Consider the following 18389-nt stretch of genomic DNA (forward strand, 5'->3'; position numbering starts at 1 on the left):
AATATGGCAGCATCACTCTTGAGGTGGTCTCTAGAAATCCATTCTCTAGGCTCCCATGGCTTCTCTGAAAGATTTGACCTTCAAATGAATGATCGACACTCATTGGTGCCATCCTCTGTGTCATCCGATTTGTGAATTCATCCAATTCATGAGATCCCATGTGCCATCCAATTATCACACACTCCTATGTGTCATGCAATTATAAATTCATCCAACTCATAAGATCTCATTATTTTAATATTGTGGAATTGTTTGTATTTTCTTAACCTTTAACTTGAATCTTCATATGTTGCACAGTAATCCTCTGGTCTTGTTTTGCATGAGCTTCTCCAAGACGTCTTCCCAAATATTCAGGCAATTTTATTGCTGTGTATTGTACTCAATGAGGTACACGTGCATACCCACCATTTATGTTGCTGAATAAAAGGGTTTCCCAAGATCCAAGACATTAGTCTTACAAAGTTCTGCAAAATATTGTCCCGTGCTATTTCTTTCACCAAGGCCACACTGAGCTTTCTTCATTTCCTCTTTTCTCATTTCATCACCACTAATTGTCAATGTACCTTGACTGCATGCTTGATCAATTTAAGACTCCAGAAGTTGTTAAAATCTTCCATTTCTTCATCTTTGGTAATTGTGGTTAGAAGGTTAATTTGAATCATAGTCATATTAAGTGCTCTTCCTTGTAGGCCTAGAGATATCATCCTTTCCCCGGAGTGCTGTATTTCAGGATCGTATTGAAATGTGCTTTACGACAATGGATACAACATTTTTCCTTCGCTAGGAAGTACTACATATGGACTACGAAAGCTGACCAGTAAATTCATGCTTAAGCATTGTGTCTAATCATCACAAAAATGCTGAAAAATAGATGTTATGTATACTATTTTCAAGTGCAGATGTAATTGAGAAAAAATGTAATTTACAGAAGTTCATAATTATTGGTTGGTAATGATGTTTCTAAGAAAAAATTGATTTCACTTCAAATTTCCTTCCATATCTTAGTGTTATGAAAGTTGGAAATAAAGCAAAAATATGGAATATAGCTTTTGTAGTGTTCTCCTTGATACTGGAATTCTGCCTCTACTAATTCACTAGGACCATGGTGACTTCATTTGGGTGTTGTGTAGAGGTGCTCTGTGGCTGATTGCTTGGGTAGAGACAGAGGCAAGGTAGAATAGTGGCTAAAAGCAAAGACTATGAAATTTTGCTTTCTGGATATAAAATTCAACTATGCCAACTGCATAATGGTATAATAATATTCACTTCAACGAGTTTTTATGAGGCTATAAGAAGGTAATCCATGCAAATAGATAAGCAAAGTACTTGGTCTAGTGTAAAATGACCAATAAATGGAAAATAATGTAATTGTTTTTATTATCATTGCACTATTCTTTAGGAAGCCATACATAGCCTTTCAGAAATAATATCAGCATGCCAAGCTAGGGCCATCTTTAAGAGACTTGGCATACAAATGAATGATAGACACTCATGTGTCTGTCTAATCCTGATGGTATGTATTAATTTATGCTCAGTTGTGTCCCAAAGTAAAACTGACTACAATGAAGTGTGTGTTTCCTAAAGTTTTTTTTTCCCTTTAAATGGGAAAAAACTTTTTCTCTTCACTGCCTTTTCTTTTCAAAGTCATGTGTTTTTCTACTTTATGGTCCTTAATTTTTTTTTTAGCAAGTTAAAGAATACATGAAATCAATTTTGGATAACAATATCAGTCAAAACTCATGGTCCAGGAATTATACTTCCTGTGCCTTGATCCTCTCAGGCAGAGGTTCTCAACCTTCCTAATGTTGCATGGTTCCTTATGTGTGGTAACACCCAGCCATACAATTATTTTCATTGCTATTTCATAATTGTGCTATTGTTGTAAATCAGGCAACCCCTGTGAAAGGGTCGTTTGACCCCCAAAAGGTTGAGAACTGCTGCTCTAAGGAACATTAGGAAGTTAGTTATTTTGTTACTTACCTGACAAGGAGAAAACAAGACTAAGAGAGAAGTAAATTTCTAATGAGTCATTTCTCCTGCTCTGATGCCCATGAACTTAGGCATTATGTTATTTTGCATTTACTATTGTGGAACATCTTTGCAATTACATTTATGAGATATCTAGAAATAGCCATGAGTTATAAACATCCTATTGTCTCCACAAATTCGGAGAACTCAGTCAAGGGGTTTCTGATTTCCCTATAACCTGTTACTAGATGACTTCTGACAAACCTTGTGATAGGTTGGTCTACTGTGCCAACCTGGCCAATAGAAACATGTGGGATTAATATGGTTGCAGTTTGATTGGAGGGCAAGGAGATGAATGGCTCAGCAAGGCCCACCCCTCTCTCTCTTGCTCTCTGGTATCAGACCAGCTTTCAGCTGCTTTAGCAAGCTCTCTGCCTCAACTTATGAGCTATTATACTACCTGTGAGACAGCCAACCTGTGAATCGTGTTGCTAGAGCGGGGGTGTATACATCGCTTGAGCTTGAGGCTGGCTGATCGTATTGTCTTGCATTGCTTGAGTTTGATATCCCATCCGAGTCTACATCTCTAAGCTCCTGAGCTGCTGACTGTTGGTGGCCCGCCCTGCTGTTTGCTGCCTATGGCCAGACTGCCTGCATTGCCCTGGGGAAGACTCAGCTGTCTGCTTCCTTGACATTGGACGCAGCAGCCCTCGTGAGTTGAAGGAATTTCCAGTATATTAACTGTTCCATGGAAGTGAGTTGAACCAAGCCCTCTGTATTTCTGTGTGGATTAATTAGCTGTTATATTCCTTTGTGCTGAATAAATCTATCCACATATAATCATGTGTCCAAAAAATAAAAAATAATCATAAGCATCCTTGTTTTGTTCCTCTAGAGAACCCTGCCAAAAAAATTTTTTTTTGTTTGATAGTTATTTTTTGTTTGTTTTAGTAATATTTCATTTAAAATTTTTTCAGATTTTTAGAAAAAAAGGCCCATGAATAGTTCAATGAACTTCCATTTACCTTTCATATAGACTTCCAACTTGTTAATACATTACCAGATGTATTTCATTATTCTGTTTGTTACGGGTACATAACAAGTTCATTGAACATTACATAAACTGCAATTCTTTTTTCTATAAACCTTTTGAGCCCCTTGCATATGGCTTATTTTCCTGTATTTGCTGAGAATAAGATGTAGGCAGGATTCCCTTATTCCCAAATTCCCGGTTTCACATAAAATAAGAATACCCTCTGACATTTGTTATATCTTTTATAGTTATTATGAATTTGTTATAGTCATCAAAAATGAAGACATTAACATTAGTGTACTACTGTTATCTACTCTGGAGCTTATTGACTTTTTTACCGTATCCTAACAATATCCCTTTGGGAGATACAAACATGATCCATAAAGTGGCTCAGTGTAGTGAAATGAAATTACTTTGCATGGCTCTTCTATCCCAGTGATGGCTCACTGCCATTGGTCAATGCTGACTCATTGCAAGCCCTGTGGGGTTCTGAGTTTGTAACTGTTTGCAGGCATAGAAATCCCAGTCTTTATCCCATAGAACTGCTGGTGGTTTTGTGCTACCGACCATGAGGATTGCAGTCCAATGCTTAACCACATGGTGACCATGCATATAGGATATGTGAAATACTAACCATAGGATCGGTCAAATTCACCATTTCACTTGGGATATATAGAATCTTGTGACCACCGAGAAAGAAGAGCCCCGAGTGGAGTATAAGCAGTATACTCGTTTGATTTGGTAGAGTCACAAGAGCCACTGGAGGCTGCAGCAGAAGACCATGAGAGAGAGCAGAGCTGCCTCACTGAGACCAGGAGTCAGAGAGCAATCAGTGGCCAAGGGACCGTGTGGCTTAGAGGTTTAGCATGGCGGAGAAGAGGTGTTGCAGACAAAAGAACTATGTTTATACCATTTTTTAACCTCCTAGCTTCCCTGGTAAATCCTGTGAGTATTGAGTGTGATGTTTGCATGACCATGGCAATGAATTATTGATCTCAGCAGAGGAATAGAATGCCATGGGAAGGGAAGTTGGTGTAAGACTAGGGTAAAGATGTGTGGAGAGTGGAGGCATGTTTAATCTCTACTTGTGGCCACCAGCCTTTGGAAGGCTGAGTGGGATTCTCCTCCTTGGTGTAACCAAAGGAGATCAAATGTGTCTTCCATGCCATTTTCTCATCCAGAATTATATGTATATCATATAATTGCATTTTGTGGTTGCTTTCTTTTGATCTCACACAATCTGTTGTAGTTTTCAATTTTTACTTGTCCTTCTGAAGAGTACTAATCATTATTTTTTAGAATGTCCCTTTATTTTACTTGTACATTTTCTTCTGATGATTAGATTCAAGTGATAAACTTTTAGCATAAATATCACAGAGGTGATATTGCTCCTTAGTGCATTACTTCAGGAGGTATGGCTTTGTGTTTCCCCATGGCTATAGCTATTAATTTCAATCACTTTTTAAAGATGGTGTCTGACAGCTCGTTTCACTTTACTTTTAGTATTGTTAGATGTTTGGGGGTGATAATTTGAGACTTTGTAAATATCCTTTTAAATGTTTAACTTGGAAAGAATTTTAAAATTTCACCTACTAGAATAAGGACTCGATGATAATGCTTGGCTAATTAATTGGCTAGTGTGACATTAGCAAAATCATAATTTTCTGACAAAAATCGTTCTTTCCATCATTGCTGTTATTTTTGTAGGTACCCTTACATCAGTTTTGCCTTACAGCGACCCTATGTACAATGGAAGGCAGTACTGCCTGGTCCTACATTATCTTCACAGTCTATGCTATATCGGAGCCCATTGCTGTAGACACAGTATCAGTTCATCTCACTGAGGATCTTCCTCTACCAAGCATGTTGTCCTTCTCCAGGAATTGATGACTCCCGACACTAGGTCAAAGTATGTGAGACAAAGTCTCACCAACTCTATTTTAAGAAATTTTATGGTTGTACTTATCCTAAGACAAATTTGTTGAATCAAGCAGAGACATAATAAATATTCTTTGTCCTCACCATAATTCAAATGCAACAATTATTCTTTGGCCTTCATTAATGATTGCATGAGACAGTTGAAAAGACCATAGCTTGGGTCAGGTGATCCTGAGTTCTCAAGCTGATATATATATATATTTTAACACTGTTAAAAGGTCTTTTGCAGGATCTTTGCCCATTGTAAGACATCAATTCATTTCTTGATTGCTTTTCCATTGGGTATTGATTTTGGATCCAAGTGAGATGAAATTCTTGGAAACTTCAATTTTTTTCTCTGTTACTTGTCCAACTGTCAGGAATTTGGTTGTTTTATGTTGAGGTGTAAGCCACACTGAAGGTTGTGGTCTTTGATCTATGTCAATAAGATACTTACTGTCCTATTTACTTTCAGAAAATCAACTTGTGTTATCTGCATATCATTGTTAATGAATCTTCCTCAATTTCTCATGCTTCATTCTTCATCATAATCTAGCTGTTAGATTACTTGTGCAGCATACAGATTGTGCAAATACAATGAAGGGATACAACTCCAATGCATATATCTCTTGATATTAAAGTACACAGAATTTCCTTGTTCTGGTCAAACAACTGCTTCTTAGTCTATCTACATGTTCTGCATCAGCATAATGAAGTGTTCCGTAATTCTTATTCTTTTTAGTGTTATCCATAATTTATTATTCTGTACAATCAAAAGTTTTGCATCGTCAGTATGTGCTCTGCTTTCAGACAAGCTGTATTTGACATTAACGAGAGCCTTCACTCTATGATCCTCGAGCAAGTCTGCATAGTGTCATGCATGATGTAAACATTCATTTTCTACTGGAACAATTTGGTAATTGGTTTCTTCTGGAGACATTTGTCATGGGGGGGGCAAGGGAGGAGTACTTCTTACATGTAGTGGGTAGAGGGCATGTAGGCTGCTCAGTATCTGACAATGCACAGGAGGGCGCCTAGGGTAGAGAATGATCTGATCCCAAATATCAATCGTGCCATTGTGGGAGAATTCTTGCTTAAGAAATTCTTTGTCTGAATGGATATAAGGATGCCCCTCCACATAATCGGAGAACTGACACAAGGAATAACACGGTGTCGGTAGTTTCCCTAATCTCTTAGATCAATTTTTAGTTTCTGTGGAGAAATGATTTGGGGCTGAAAATGGAGAATTGTTTCTAGGGGAGATATTGTGGACTTATGAGCACTAGCATTCTGGTTTAAAGACCGGGGTAACTTCTCAACATCTGTCTCTACTTGTAGCCTTATCTCATAGTGTATTCAGAATGGGGGAAAGAAAATCTGGCAAGGGAAAATCCTGACATTTGCCTCTTCCCTTCTCACCAGCCTTTCCCTCTTCCATATCCCAATACTGCTTTCCCTGGCCTTGCTTCCCCTCCCTCAGAGGCAAATCTCCTGCCCTTGGAGAGTGACAGCCATTCTAAGAGGTGAGGCTGCCAGCCATCTTTGAACAGGATACCACCATTTCTGACTGTGTTGGCTAAGAGATTTGGTTGTTTTGCAAACACACACTACTTCTGTTTCCTAAGAGGAGGATTAAGTTTCTGGTAGGGAATCAACCTGTAGGTTTTCCAATTTGAGTTATCATCGCAGTTCACCTACATGTTACTAATCTGATTTCATTCCAGTTTTGCTTCCTCATCCACGACGAACCCAGGAAAAAGTAGTTCACAGCCCAGGGTTCAACACACACTGATCAATACGGGAACGCCCCTCCAGTAACATGTCTATAAACACTAACCAGTGCCGATAAACAATCAATGACGGGCAATGCATGTTACTAAATAGAATACAAATTAGTGGAATTTGAGGACAAATGAGGCTAAATGCCAATGCAGAATTTGTTTTAGTTATCATCTATGTGGGGTAAGATTTAGTTAAACAACATTAGTATGTCAGGAAAGAAAACAGCTTTTGTTTATTTTCTCTCACCTTAAAAGTGTCATCTCCTCACTTCATATGCAGGGCACCAATTCTTATACCTCCCCCAATCCATTAGCATATCAGAGTTGATTGGTTTTGGTTTTTAGAACCCTGTTAATTTGCTAGTAGAATTTGGATCAGCAATGCTTTTATAATGACAAATCATTTTGTTCCATTATGATATTCTCCTATGTTCTGATATATATCTTGCTTTCTTACCAATAAAATATTTACCACAATACGTAAGGAGCCCTGGTGGACAATGGTTTAAGGTCAGCTGCTACCTGAATGGCTTGTGGTCTGAACACACCAGCTGCCCCTGGGGAGAAAGAGGTAGCAGTCCGCTTCCATAGAGATTACGGCTTTGAAAGCCACATTGATCCGCTGTACTCTGTCTGACAGAGTTACTAAGTCAGAACTAACCTGCCGGTAGAGTTTGCTAGGCTTTGTACAGCATATGGATTTTCTATCTTCTTATTGACACAATTGTTTTGTCCCAGGTACTTGAATTGACCGAAAATATGTATTTCTTTGCAAGTGATAATTTAAAAAACATTTCCTCAAGTATACACCATATCTAGCTAAAGACAGAGCAGAAAGAAAAGAATTGTTTCGCACTTGCTTTGTGGGCAGAAAATGCTCACTGATGTACTTATTAGATGAAATTAATTAGGAAGTAGAGTATTTTTCCATATATTTTCCTTGCTCTAAATTATTTTTATGGAAAGTGCGGTTTCATGTACATGTTAATGAAAGTTAATTATCTGAAATAAATGCATTAAAGTACACCAGACACAAGCAGACTTATTGCTTAATTTGGGGACAGACTGAAGCAATATTAGAAGGACATATTTAAAGCAACAAGTTTTGAAAATCTGTAACATCCCCCAAAATTGTAGTGATAACTAGAAAACTCTAGGTAAGAATATAATTTTATCTCAAAGTCACTCTGCCTGAGATAAGAAGGATTTTTTAATTGTTATTTTCTTTGAGAGTCATTCGCAATTAGTATCAAAGTTGAAATAGCTTGTACGATGTCAACACCTGATTTGTTTAAATTTTCTCATGGTCTTAATGTCGTTAACTTTTAATCAGACTGTGTAACTGGAATTCAGATTAGATTTGAAGAGACAAGCAGGAAAGAATAGCTGAATCATTAAACTGAGTAAACAACAAACCTACGTGTCCAATAAAACGGTTTAGAATATTAATATTCACCCAAATAGAGTACTGTGTGACAGGAAAATCAGAGCCTGACTTCAAATGAGAGCAACCTGGAGAATATTAAACCCTGGAGAGTTAAAGTAAAGACATCCTACTTGGGGGCTAACATTCTTGTGGATTCTGAGTGTTTTCTCTCAGACAGGGGCCAGGGATTTGCACTCATTTTGACCTGTGGATCAATGATAAATAAAAGAAAGGAAATAAACTTCGCTTGTAAAATTTCTCCAGGCAGACTTTTTAAAATGATAACCATAAAGAGCTTAACTTTTATCATAAGAACTTTCTAAGTTCACTAACACCAGCATTTTAGAGAGTTCCCTTCTTAATTATTTCATCACACACCTGCTGGTCACTACCAAAATGGCTAGGAATTCAAATCCCAGGTACCACATATAGACTTAGCCCTTTGTATTCAATTGGATAATGAGTAAGAAAGACTAGAGAAGAATTGAAGCATTTTAATTATGATGTTGCTAAAGAACTTTGAAATCACCATTGACTATCAGAACAATAAATAAATTTTCATTGTAAAGGGGAGAGCCAGAATGCTCCCTAGAAGCAAGGGTAATGGGACTTTGTCTCATGTACATGCTACCAGGAGTAGTGACCATCAGCGGGGAAGCTCATCATGCTTGGTAAAGTAGAGGGTCAATTAACATAAAGAAGGCCCTTAGTGAGGTGGATTGGCACAATAGGTGCCAGTGGCCTTGAACATAGTAACAGTTAGAAATGGTGCAGGATCGTGCCATGATTCACACCTTTGGACCTATGGTCACCATGAGTTTGAGCCAACTAAATGTCAACTAGCAACACTCTCAATGGCCACCACCCATCTCTCAATGTATCATATTGCGGTGACTTTTTCCAGCTTGCAGTTAGCAGTCCAAAGCTTAACTCACAATATCATCAAGGCTCCTTGGCAAAGCAGAGTCAGTAAAATAAAAAAAAAAAGAGGAAGATGGATTGACACAGTGACTCCAACGGTGGGCTCCAACCAAGGAAAACTGCTTAGAACAAAGGAGAACCAGGCAGTTTCTTAATGTTGCACTGGGATAGCTATGAGTCAGAACCATTTTGCTGGCACCTAACTCCCCTGAGCATGGCACAGCCTTTCCATGTAGGTCTCATTTGGTACCTTGCTCTAGTGTTTTCTATAAGTCTTTTGATTCTCTGTGTAGATTGATTTCTATGTATTGCATCATTTGCTTGGCTATTATAAATGCTATTATTTGCCCGATTTCCCTTTTGGTGTTCTTTGTGGTAATGTAAAGGAATTCAGCGTACATTTACATGTTGATCTTGTACCCCGCCACTTTGCTGCTTCAGTTAGTTCTAGTTTGTTTTTCCCCTGCGTGTGACAGTTAAAAGTTTTATGCCAGGATGGCTGAGCCAGTTTTTTAGACCATTCATTTCTTCCCTAATCTTCATTAATTTCTTTCTTCTAGTGGGTTGGCATATTTCTAATTGTTGAAAATGTTGAGTTACGGTATTGAATTTGGTTATTTCCTTTTTTTCCCTGTTTGATGTTTGTATATTGCTGTGAATTGACCTCTGAACACCATTTTTCCCCCGCCCCCTGTGTCTTAAAGATTTGGGTATATTGTGTTTTCATTCTTATTTGATTCAAAGATTTTTAAAATTTCATTTTCGTTTTCTTTTCTGTTTAAAAAATCAAGGTTTTTATTAAGGAGAGGTTTATTCTGCTTCTGTGCATTTGATTCCTTTCTTTACCAACCCCTACTCCCCTCCTCTTGAGCTTTCTGTTGTTGATTTCTAATTCTGTATCATTGTGATCATTGTTGAATTTTTTAATTTACCAAATCTTGCTTTGTGGTCTAACACAGACTCTATACTGGAGAATATTCCATGTATGTGCTGGAAAGGAGTATATGGCGTTGTTTTAGGGTATCATTTCTGTATTAGTTGTTGAATTCCAATAGACTGTGCTGTTTAGTTCTTCTGTGTGTTTATTGACCATGCAGGGCTGGCCAAAGACAAGTTGTCTGTGGAGATTGTGTATTATACTGAGCTTATGAATGGAGTTCGTGTGTTTACAGGCATGGTGTTTGTGTGCCTAGTGTCTGGTTGACAATGGCATGCCTTTGACCTCAAGCAGTGCTGGAACAGTTCCGGGAAGGTGCTATCAGTCACTGGGTGAGTGAGGGTGTGAGATGCCCATGCTTCTGGTCACCGGCAGGATATGGGAAGCAAGGAGAGTGTTGCCAGCCACTGATGTAGGGACTTTTTCTGGCAGTCCTCTGTCCCAATCGAATGCAGCTTACAAACTTTCAAAAGAGCCACATGGTCTTAGGTCAGTTTATAATTTCATTCTGTTATACATGTGGTCGCTATGAGTAGGAAGCAACTTTATGGTACCTAAAAACCACTATAGCTCTATGTGAACAAACATATACATGCATATATATGACTGAAAATTCTGAAACATGTTTTAACTTACAAAAAAGCCCAGATGTTTTATTTTTAAATTTAAGTAACACCATACACTAGCTGTTCTGACTTGCTAATAGCAAGTGTTTAGTCTTTAAACTATATAATTTCAAGTGATGGTCTTATGCTATTGAAAAGATTAATTTTAATACTTTTTCAAAGCAAAGCATTAACTTGATTTATTATATAAGAGCAAACTTACTTAACTCTACTAGACATCATGCTGACAGTAATTTGACAGTAATGATGTTTTCCTATAGTGACTGCAATTAACAATACCAACTTGTTGAGTGATGCTTGTGTGCATATTGTCAATAAATAATTTAATTACTAACTTGGATTTTAAAACAGCAGAATTTGACCTCAGTTTTACTGAATGGAAGAGTTTCATTTGGCCAAATAAGCAACATTTTCAAATTAAATGTCTGTAAAATATAACACCTGTATTATTTTATGAAACATATATTAACTCCATGTGGAACATGCATTGCATTTCAAAGAATAAGATTTCAAAAATAAAATATGAAATTATGAAACATAATTTTCCTAGTGACCCTTATAGGAAACAGTAATTTGCTTTCTGATACTAGATACAGAAGTTTTAAATGAAGAATTTACTAATATTATCATAATATTGTGCTTTGCTAAAATTCATATAAATTCCTTCAGAAATATGGAGGGATATAGTTAAATACATATTCTATAATATTTTGAAGACTAGAAATATGATACCGGGGGCTTAAGTGGAGAGGAAATGTTTTGAGAATGATGAGGGCAATGAATGTACAAATGTGCTTTACACAATTGATGTATGTATGGATTGTGATAAGAGTTGTATGTGCTGGTCCTATCGCGGGCGGCTTGGAGCTGGCTCGCGGGTCTCCAGGACCCGAGTACTGATCGGTTTATCGTGCCCCGGGGACTGCGTTCGGCGGCGCTGCCGCCGTCACCATGCCACAAACTGAACATAGCGAGTTACACCATAAGCGCTCTGGGTATTGTTTGGATTACCCTGAGAGAAAGAGAAAGAAGGAAAGTCGAGAGGCTCATGAACGTTCAAAGAAGGCAAAAAAGATGATTGGTCTGAAGGCCAAGCTGTATCATAAGCAGCGTCAGGCTGAGAAAATACAAACGAAAAAGACTATCAAGATGCATGAAAAGAGAAACACCAAATAAAAGAATGATGAGAAGACTCCACAGGGCGCAGGGCCTGCCTCTCTGCTGGACAGGGAGGGACAATCTCAAGCGAAAGTACTTTCCAATAGGATCAAACAGAAATGAAAAGAGAAAGCGGGGAAATGGGAAGTTCCTCTGCCCAAAGTCCGTGCCCAGGGAGAAACTGAAGTCCTAAAAGTTCTTCTAACAGGAAAGAGGAAGAAGAAGGCATGGAAAAGGATGGTACTAAAGTTTGCTTTGTTGGGGATGGCTTTACACGGAAACCACCGAAGTATGAACGATTCATCAGGCCAATGGACTTATGTTTCACGAAGGCACCTGTTACGCACCCTGAACTTAAAGCCACCTTTTGCTTACCAATACTTGGTGTAAAGAAGAACCCCTCGTCCCCACTGTACACAACGCTGGGTGTTATTACCAGAGGGACTGCCATTGAAGTGAATGTCAGCGAGCTGGGCCTGGTGACACAAGGAGGCAAGGTGATTTGGGGAAAATATGCCCAGGTTACCAACAATCCTGAAAACGATGGGTGCATAAACGCGGTCCTGCTGGTTTGATGGCACTTTATACAAGGAACCCCCTTTATTTGTGAGGATGACAAATGAATCAGAAAAACCACCCATTATTACCCTGTGCTTCTGAGTACTACCCAACAGTTTTCATGTCTGACGTCAGCAGGAGAACTATTTATAAAGAAAAGCAAAACATTAAAATGGCACACACACAAAAAAGAGTTGTATGTGCCCCTAATAAAATGATTTTAAAAACATATGTGAAGAATAATAATATCAGTTTTTCAAGTGCATTCAATTTTCATGTAATTTACCTTAAAATTCGAGATAAAATTAAAGATAGGACCCTTTTCTATAACCCTCTTCTTCAATTTTTCATTCACAATACAAAAGAACTCGTTTACATTACAGGTGCTCAAAGCAAATTTAACTAATTTGCTTCAGATTAGAAACAAAAGTTCCCAACCCCAAAATCAAATTCATTAAGTTTTTGGATGAGTTTATCTTTTTGCTTGTGTGTACTTCATTATTTCTGAGACATGGCATTAGACAGTGATATGAATGTTTTAATAAATATTTTTATAATAAATTTAATATGTCATAATTTGACTGAGTCGATAATTTTATACTGCTGATAATTTGATAAAATGTTTTGATGAGGTAGATACTGAAGCCTCTGCCATTCATAGAATTATTTTAACAATAAGTAAGTGCACCTTAATTTTCAGGCTTTTTAAGTGAATCTAAAAGAATCACACAAAGCAGTGGAGTTACTGGCTAGTTGTGAATATGGATATCTACACGTGGGTGCCAATGACTGTTCATATAATTGGCAAAAGAACTAGTTTTTGATAGATTGAGTGGTTCATCTGGTTTTATATATATGTGGCTAGGTAGCTATCATATGCCAATTTGCATTGCATACGATTAGATGGAATTTTTTACTCGAAATTCTTTCGGGAGATACTTGCAAATGTTATAAAGCATACTTTGGGAAGTCATCTCCATTGGAGTGAAATCACAGCCAATCATGTTTTCTTCACCTGACATACAGCATAGGAAAACACGCTCTTGTTCTGCACAATGGTCACAACTGTTGTGATATTTCTGTCCATGTGCTGACCATGTATTCTGCAAAGCATGATGTCCTCTTCCAAGGTCTGGCCTTTCCTGATAACATGTCTGAAGTATATGAGACAAAGCATCTAAGGAGCATTCTAGCTCCCCTTTTTCCAAGACAGATTTCTTTTTGTCTCTACCAGTCGATAGTACTTTCGATATTCTTCACCAGCACCACCATAATGCAAATACATGGACTAGTTGGCTCTCTTCCTTATGCATTGTCCAGCTTCCCCATGCGTATGAGGTTATTGAAAAAAGAATGGCTTGGGTCAGGTGCACCTCAGTCTAAGAGACATCTTGCTCTTCCGCACTTTAAAAAGATCTTGAGAAGCAGATTTACCAAATAAAATATGTCATTTGATTTGTTGACCATTACTTCAAGGAGCATTAGTTGTGGACCCAAGCAAATTAAAATCCTTCACCACGTGAATCTTGTTTTCATCGATGCTAATCTTATCTATTGGATCTGCTATGAGAATTTGAGTTTTTCTTGGAGTGAGCTGAAACTCATACTTAGGGCTACAGTCAAATGCGTCAAGTCCTCACTTTCAACAGACAAGGTTGTGTCATCTATATGTTGCAGGTTTTTAATAAGCCTCTCTCCATTACTGATGCAACGTTCTTCTTCATAGAGTCTGGCTTCTCAGCTTCTTTGCTCAGCATGCATATTGAATAAAGGGAGTGAAAGGATACAACCCTGGCATATACTTTTCCTGGTTTAAAAGCATGCCATAGTCCTTTGTTCTATTTTAATTACTGCCTCTTGGTCCATGTGTAAGTAAGAGCACACTGTGTGTAGGAGCACATGTATGAACACAAAGGAATGTTCTGGAATTCTTATTCTCATCAATGTTATCCATTTGTGATGACAGAGGCAAGTGGATTTTCATAGTCAATTAAACACAAGGAAACATCTTTCTTGTATCCTCTGCTTTCCACCAAAGTTCTTAGGACATGAGCAATGATAGGCCTCATGCCATTTCCTGTTATGAAACTGGCTTGAATATCTGGCATCTCCCTGCCAAAGGACTGCTGTATCCACTTTGAAATTATCTTCAGCTCAATTTTTCTTACACGCGATATTAATTATTTTGCTTCATAATTTCCACATTTTGTTGGGTCATCTTCCTTTGGAGTGGATACAAATTTGAATCTCTCCCAGTCAGTAAGCCAGGTAGCTTCCAATTTTTATTTTGCATCAACGAGTAGTTCTACCAGTGTTTCATCAGCTTGTTGAAAGATTTCAATTGGTGTTCGATAAAACTGGGACCTCTTCCTTCAATACCACTTGTTCTTGATCATATGATATATCTTTAAATGGATGAATGGTGACATTGCTTTTTCAGAGAGTGATTCTATTTATTTCTTCCATTTGCTTTAACTCCTCTACAGGGTCTCTTTGAAATCGATTTTGGTCGCATCATTCTTTCTTGATTTTCTTATATTAACATATCTAGTATGAATTAACTCTTAAACCCTAAAACAACCACAGAAATATATTAGTGGGAGGTTTATTTTTTCATTTTTAACCTGAAAAAGATAAACAGAAAACTATGTTAAAGCCATAAAAATTGTATTCTGCTGCTAAATGTACAGATGTTGTTGTTGTTAGCGGCCCTTGAGGCAGTTCCAACTCATAGCAACCTTCTGTCCCACGGAATTATTGTGTCAGTCCATCTTGTTGATGGTCTTCCTCTCCCCCTGCTTCCCTACCTCGCATAATGCTCATTTCAGGGGACTGAAGACATGGCCAACATAGGTGAGATAAAGTCTCATCATCCTTGCTTCTAAGGAGCATTCTGGCTGTACTTCTAAGACAGATTTGTTTGTTCTTTGGAAGTCTATGGCTTTTCAATACTCTGCCAACACCATAATTCAAAGGCATTGATTTTTCTTCTATTATCTTTATTCAATGTCCAACTTTCACATACATATTAGGCAATTGTATACCATAGCTTGAGTCAGGCACACTTTACTTCTCAAAATGACACCCCGCCCCCCATTCTGATTTCTGATGGATGTTTGCAGCTCTTCTTCTTTCTAGTCGTGTATCACTAGAAAGAGAAGGTCACAAAAGTCATCCTTGTGATCAAGTTCACCTCTGCTTTGAGGAAAAAGCTTTATCCCAGCCGTATCTTGAGTGTCTTCCAACCCGAGTGGACCATCTTCTGCCATGATCTCTGACACTGTTCTGTTGCTATTCTTACGGATTTTCAGTGGCTTATCTCTCAGAAGTGGACAATCTACTTCTTCCGTGGAGCTTATTCTTAGGAAAAGTCACTTCATTTATTGTGAAGTGACTCTTGTTTTGCTAGACAAAGGGATGGGTGCTGTATAAAACATTGGGACTAAGTTGAGAACTCAGACAAGATGGGAGAGAAGAGACACTTTAGCTCACAGGTTTTGGGATAAATAAGCCACTTGTATAAGTGCTTTGTCTGATGATAACTTGAAGTTTAGTATAGGAAATTATCTTTGTCTATATATTTCCACTATGTTCCTATCAAATTTGTGATAAATTCTTTGTTATTTAATAATGATTTTTGTGTGCATGGGTTTTCTGAAGAGTTTTATGAAATATTGCTCTACGTTGTTGAAAATTTAAAACTGATTACACGTGGCCATGCTTGGATATGTTACACATGTGAAGAATTTCTTACTCAGTAACCGAATTGTTATCTGTACAACTACCCAACTAGCTAGATGGGGCTTGTTCTAGAAGTATTTTCACTTCAAAATCTATATTTAAAGTATATTTTATTTTTATTTAGTCTTTCAACTTGATATGCACACACACATTTAAATTTTTGTACCACTCATTGTATTCCATATGGATTCTCTTTTTCAGCAGAGACTATCAGTTTATGATATTTTAGGAGAAACCTATCCTTTGCATCCTTCAAATTTCTCTTTTGGGCTGTGGGTCAAGAAAAGGAAGCAGAAACATAGTCATCTTCTCCCTCTACTTTCACCCTTCCAAAGGGCTTCGCCTTGGCCATTGAGGTGATTCAGTCTCATATGAACCGTATGAAGCATTTCCGAAGTTGTACATCTTTACAGGAGAAAATAGCCATGACTTTCTCCTGCAGAGCAGTTGATGGGTTTGAATCACTGACCCCCTCATTGAACGGTCAATGTTTAACCAACAGAGCCACCAGGGTCTTCATTAAGCATCTGAAAATCAACTACTGTACACCACTTCCCCATTTATCAACATGGATAGATACCAAAGACTAATTAGTTATAAAATTATCTGCAGTATGCAAGAATGGAGGATGACAACATTGGCTAACAAAATATAGGATGACTGCATCATTACATGACTATAAAATTGCATCAATACTTAACTGCCAAACCACTGAGAATCATGGTCTACCCAAGGTGACCCATGACCACAGCCAATGTTATTTATGTCTCACATGTCAGCATTCATTGTTATCAGATGCATGTTGTTAACATGTAAAATAGTCACACAGTAGGTTTTTCAGTACTGTTACAAATGCAAAATAGTCCATAAGTCAGGAGTGGGTCTTATACATGGAACAAATATTTATTTACAGCTTAAAGATTCTGATGCCACCTTGATATATAGATAGATATTGGAATTTTCATTGAAAGTACGCTGATTATATAAATAAATTCAAGGAGAATTTTATCTGAAAAGTATTGAGTCTTCTAATTCACACACAAGGTAAAAAATCTCCTTTTATTTAGGTCTTCTTTAAGTTCTCGCAGTAATACTTTACAATATTTAGTGCATCATATCACACATATTTTTTCAGATTTATCCTTTTGTTTTCTACTTTTTATGCTAGTGTAAATAATAGATTTTTATAATTTGTATTTCTTACTTTTCAGTGCTACATATAAGATTGACAATTGATTTTTTTCTATATCTCTTGTATATATTTTTTGGAATGAAACAAATTTTAAATTATTCCCTAGGATTGTCTAGATAGTTCTATTATTCATTTTTGATGTTATTAATATCAAATTTATTTTAATTTGGCCAGAGGACATGTATTGTGTGGCTTGAATCATTTTAAATATATTGAAATTTGTTCTCTCTCTTTGAATACGTTGGTAAATGTTTCATGTGTACCTACAAAGACTGCAGGTTCTGCAATTGCTCAGCAGGAGGTTTCTTAAGAGTTAATCATGCAGAGTTTGTTGACAGTGCTTTGTTGAAAGTTTGTTTAAGTTTATTAATTCTTTAGAGATTTTCTTTTGTACTTTTTTCATAAATTATTGACAGAGTACTGAAACATTTTATTATAAATGTGGATTTTTTATTACTAAAAGCTTTTTATAGTAATTTGATTGATAGTTCATAGAACAAAGCAATATTTTGTCAACAATTTATGCACATTTTGTTTCAGGTTATTGATTGCAAATAGCACTCATCCTACGTCCTTTCTGTGTTTTCCATTTTTATTTGTACTTTCTTCTCTTTCCTTTCTTTTTTCTGAACTATGTCCCCATGCAATCGCTGCCCTTCTCATCTTGATTATCATTGTTCATATTACAAACATTTGATCAAAGTTGAACCCCAGGGGTGAGTTCAGATCCAGCATGGAAGGATTAATTTTTTGCAGTTCCATAAATTTTGCTTTATGTATTTGGAAACTTCTGCTATTAGGAGCATAAATATCTAGGATTACTCTAACCTCTTGATAAATTGTCCATTTTGTAATTAGGAAGTAAGATCTTCTTTATCCTTCCTAACGTTCTTTGCCCTCAAATCTGCTTTGTCTTTTATTAATATAGAACTTCATCTTTTTGAAAATTAATGTTAGAAGTTTTAAGTTCAGTTTTCATTCTTTTAATTTGTTTCAATGCTTGGTGGCTTTGAACCGCCAACTTTGGGGTTAGCAACCCGTCGGGAAAGCCAGAGACCCCCCCACCCTTACCCCCCAGCACTTGTTCTCAGATACCTTTGAGGTTGAGCTCGCTCTCCCTGGTCTTCAGTG

General features: G+C 37.2%; 1 pseudogene; it reads left to right on the forward strand.

The window, feature by feature from the left end:
* Window positions 1–11560: 11560 nt before the first annotated feature.
* Window positions 11561–12389, forward strand: LOC101654090 (annotated as a pseudogene).
* The last annotated feature ends 6000 nt before the right edge of the window (window positions 12390–18389 follow it).

The sequence above is a fragment of the Echinops telfairi genome, unplaced genomic scaffold (genome assembly GCF_000313985.2).
Source record: "Echinops telfairi isolate 266 unplaced genomic scaffold, ASM31398v2 ScPeMD7_7420;HRSCAF=8458, whole genome shotgun sequence".
NCBI classification, from domain to species: Eukaryota; Metazoa; Chordata; class Mammalia; order Afrosoricida; family Tenrecidae; genus Echinops; species Echinops telfairi.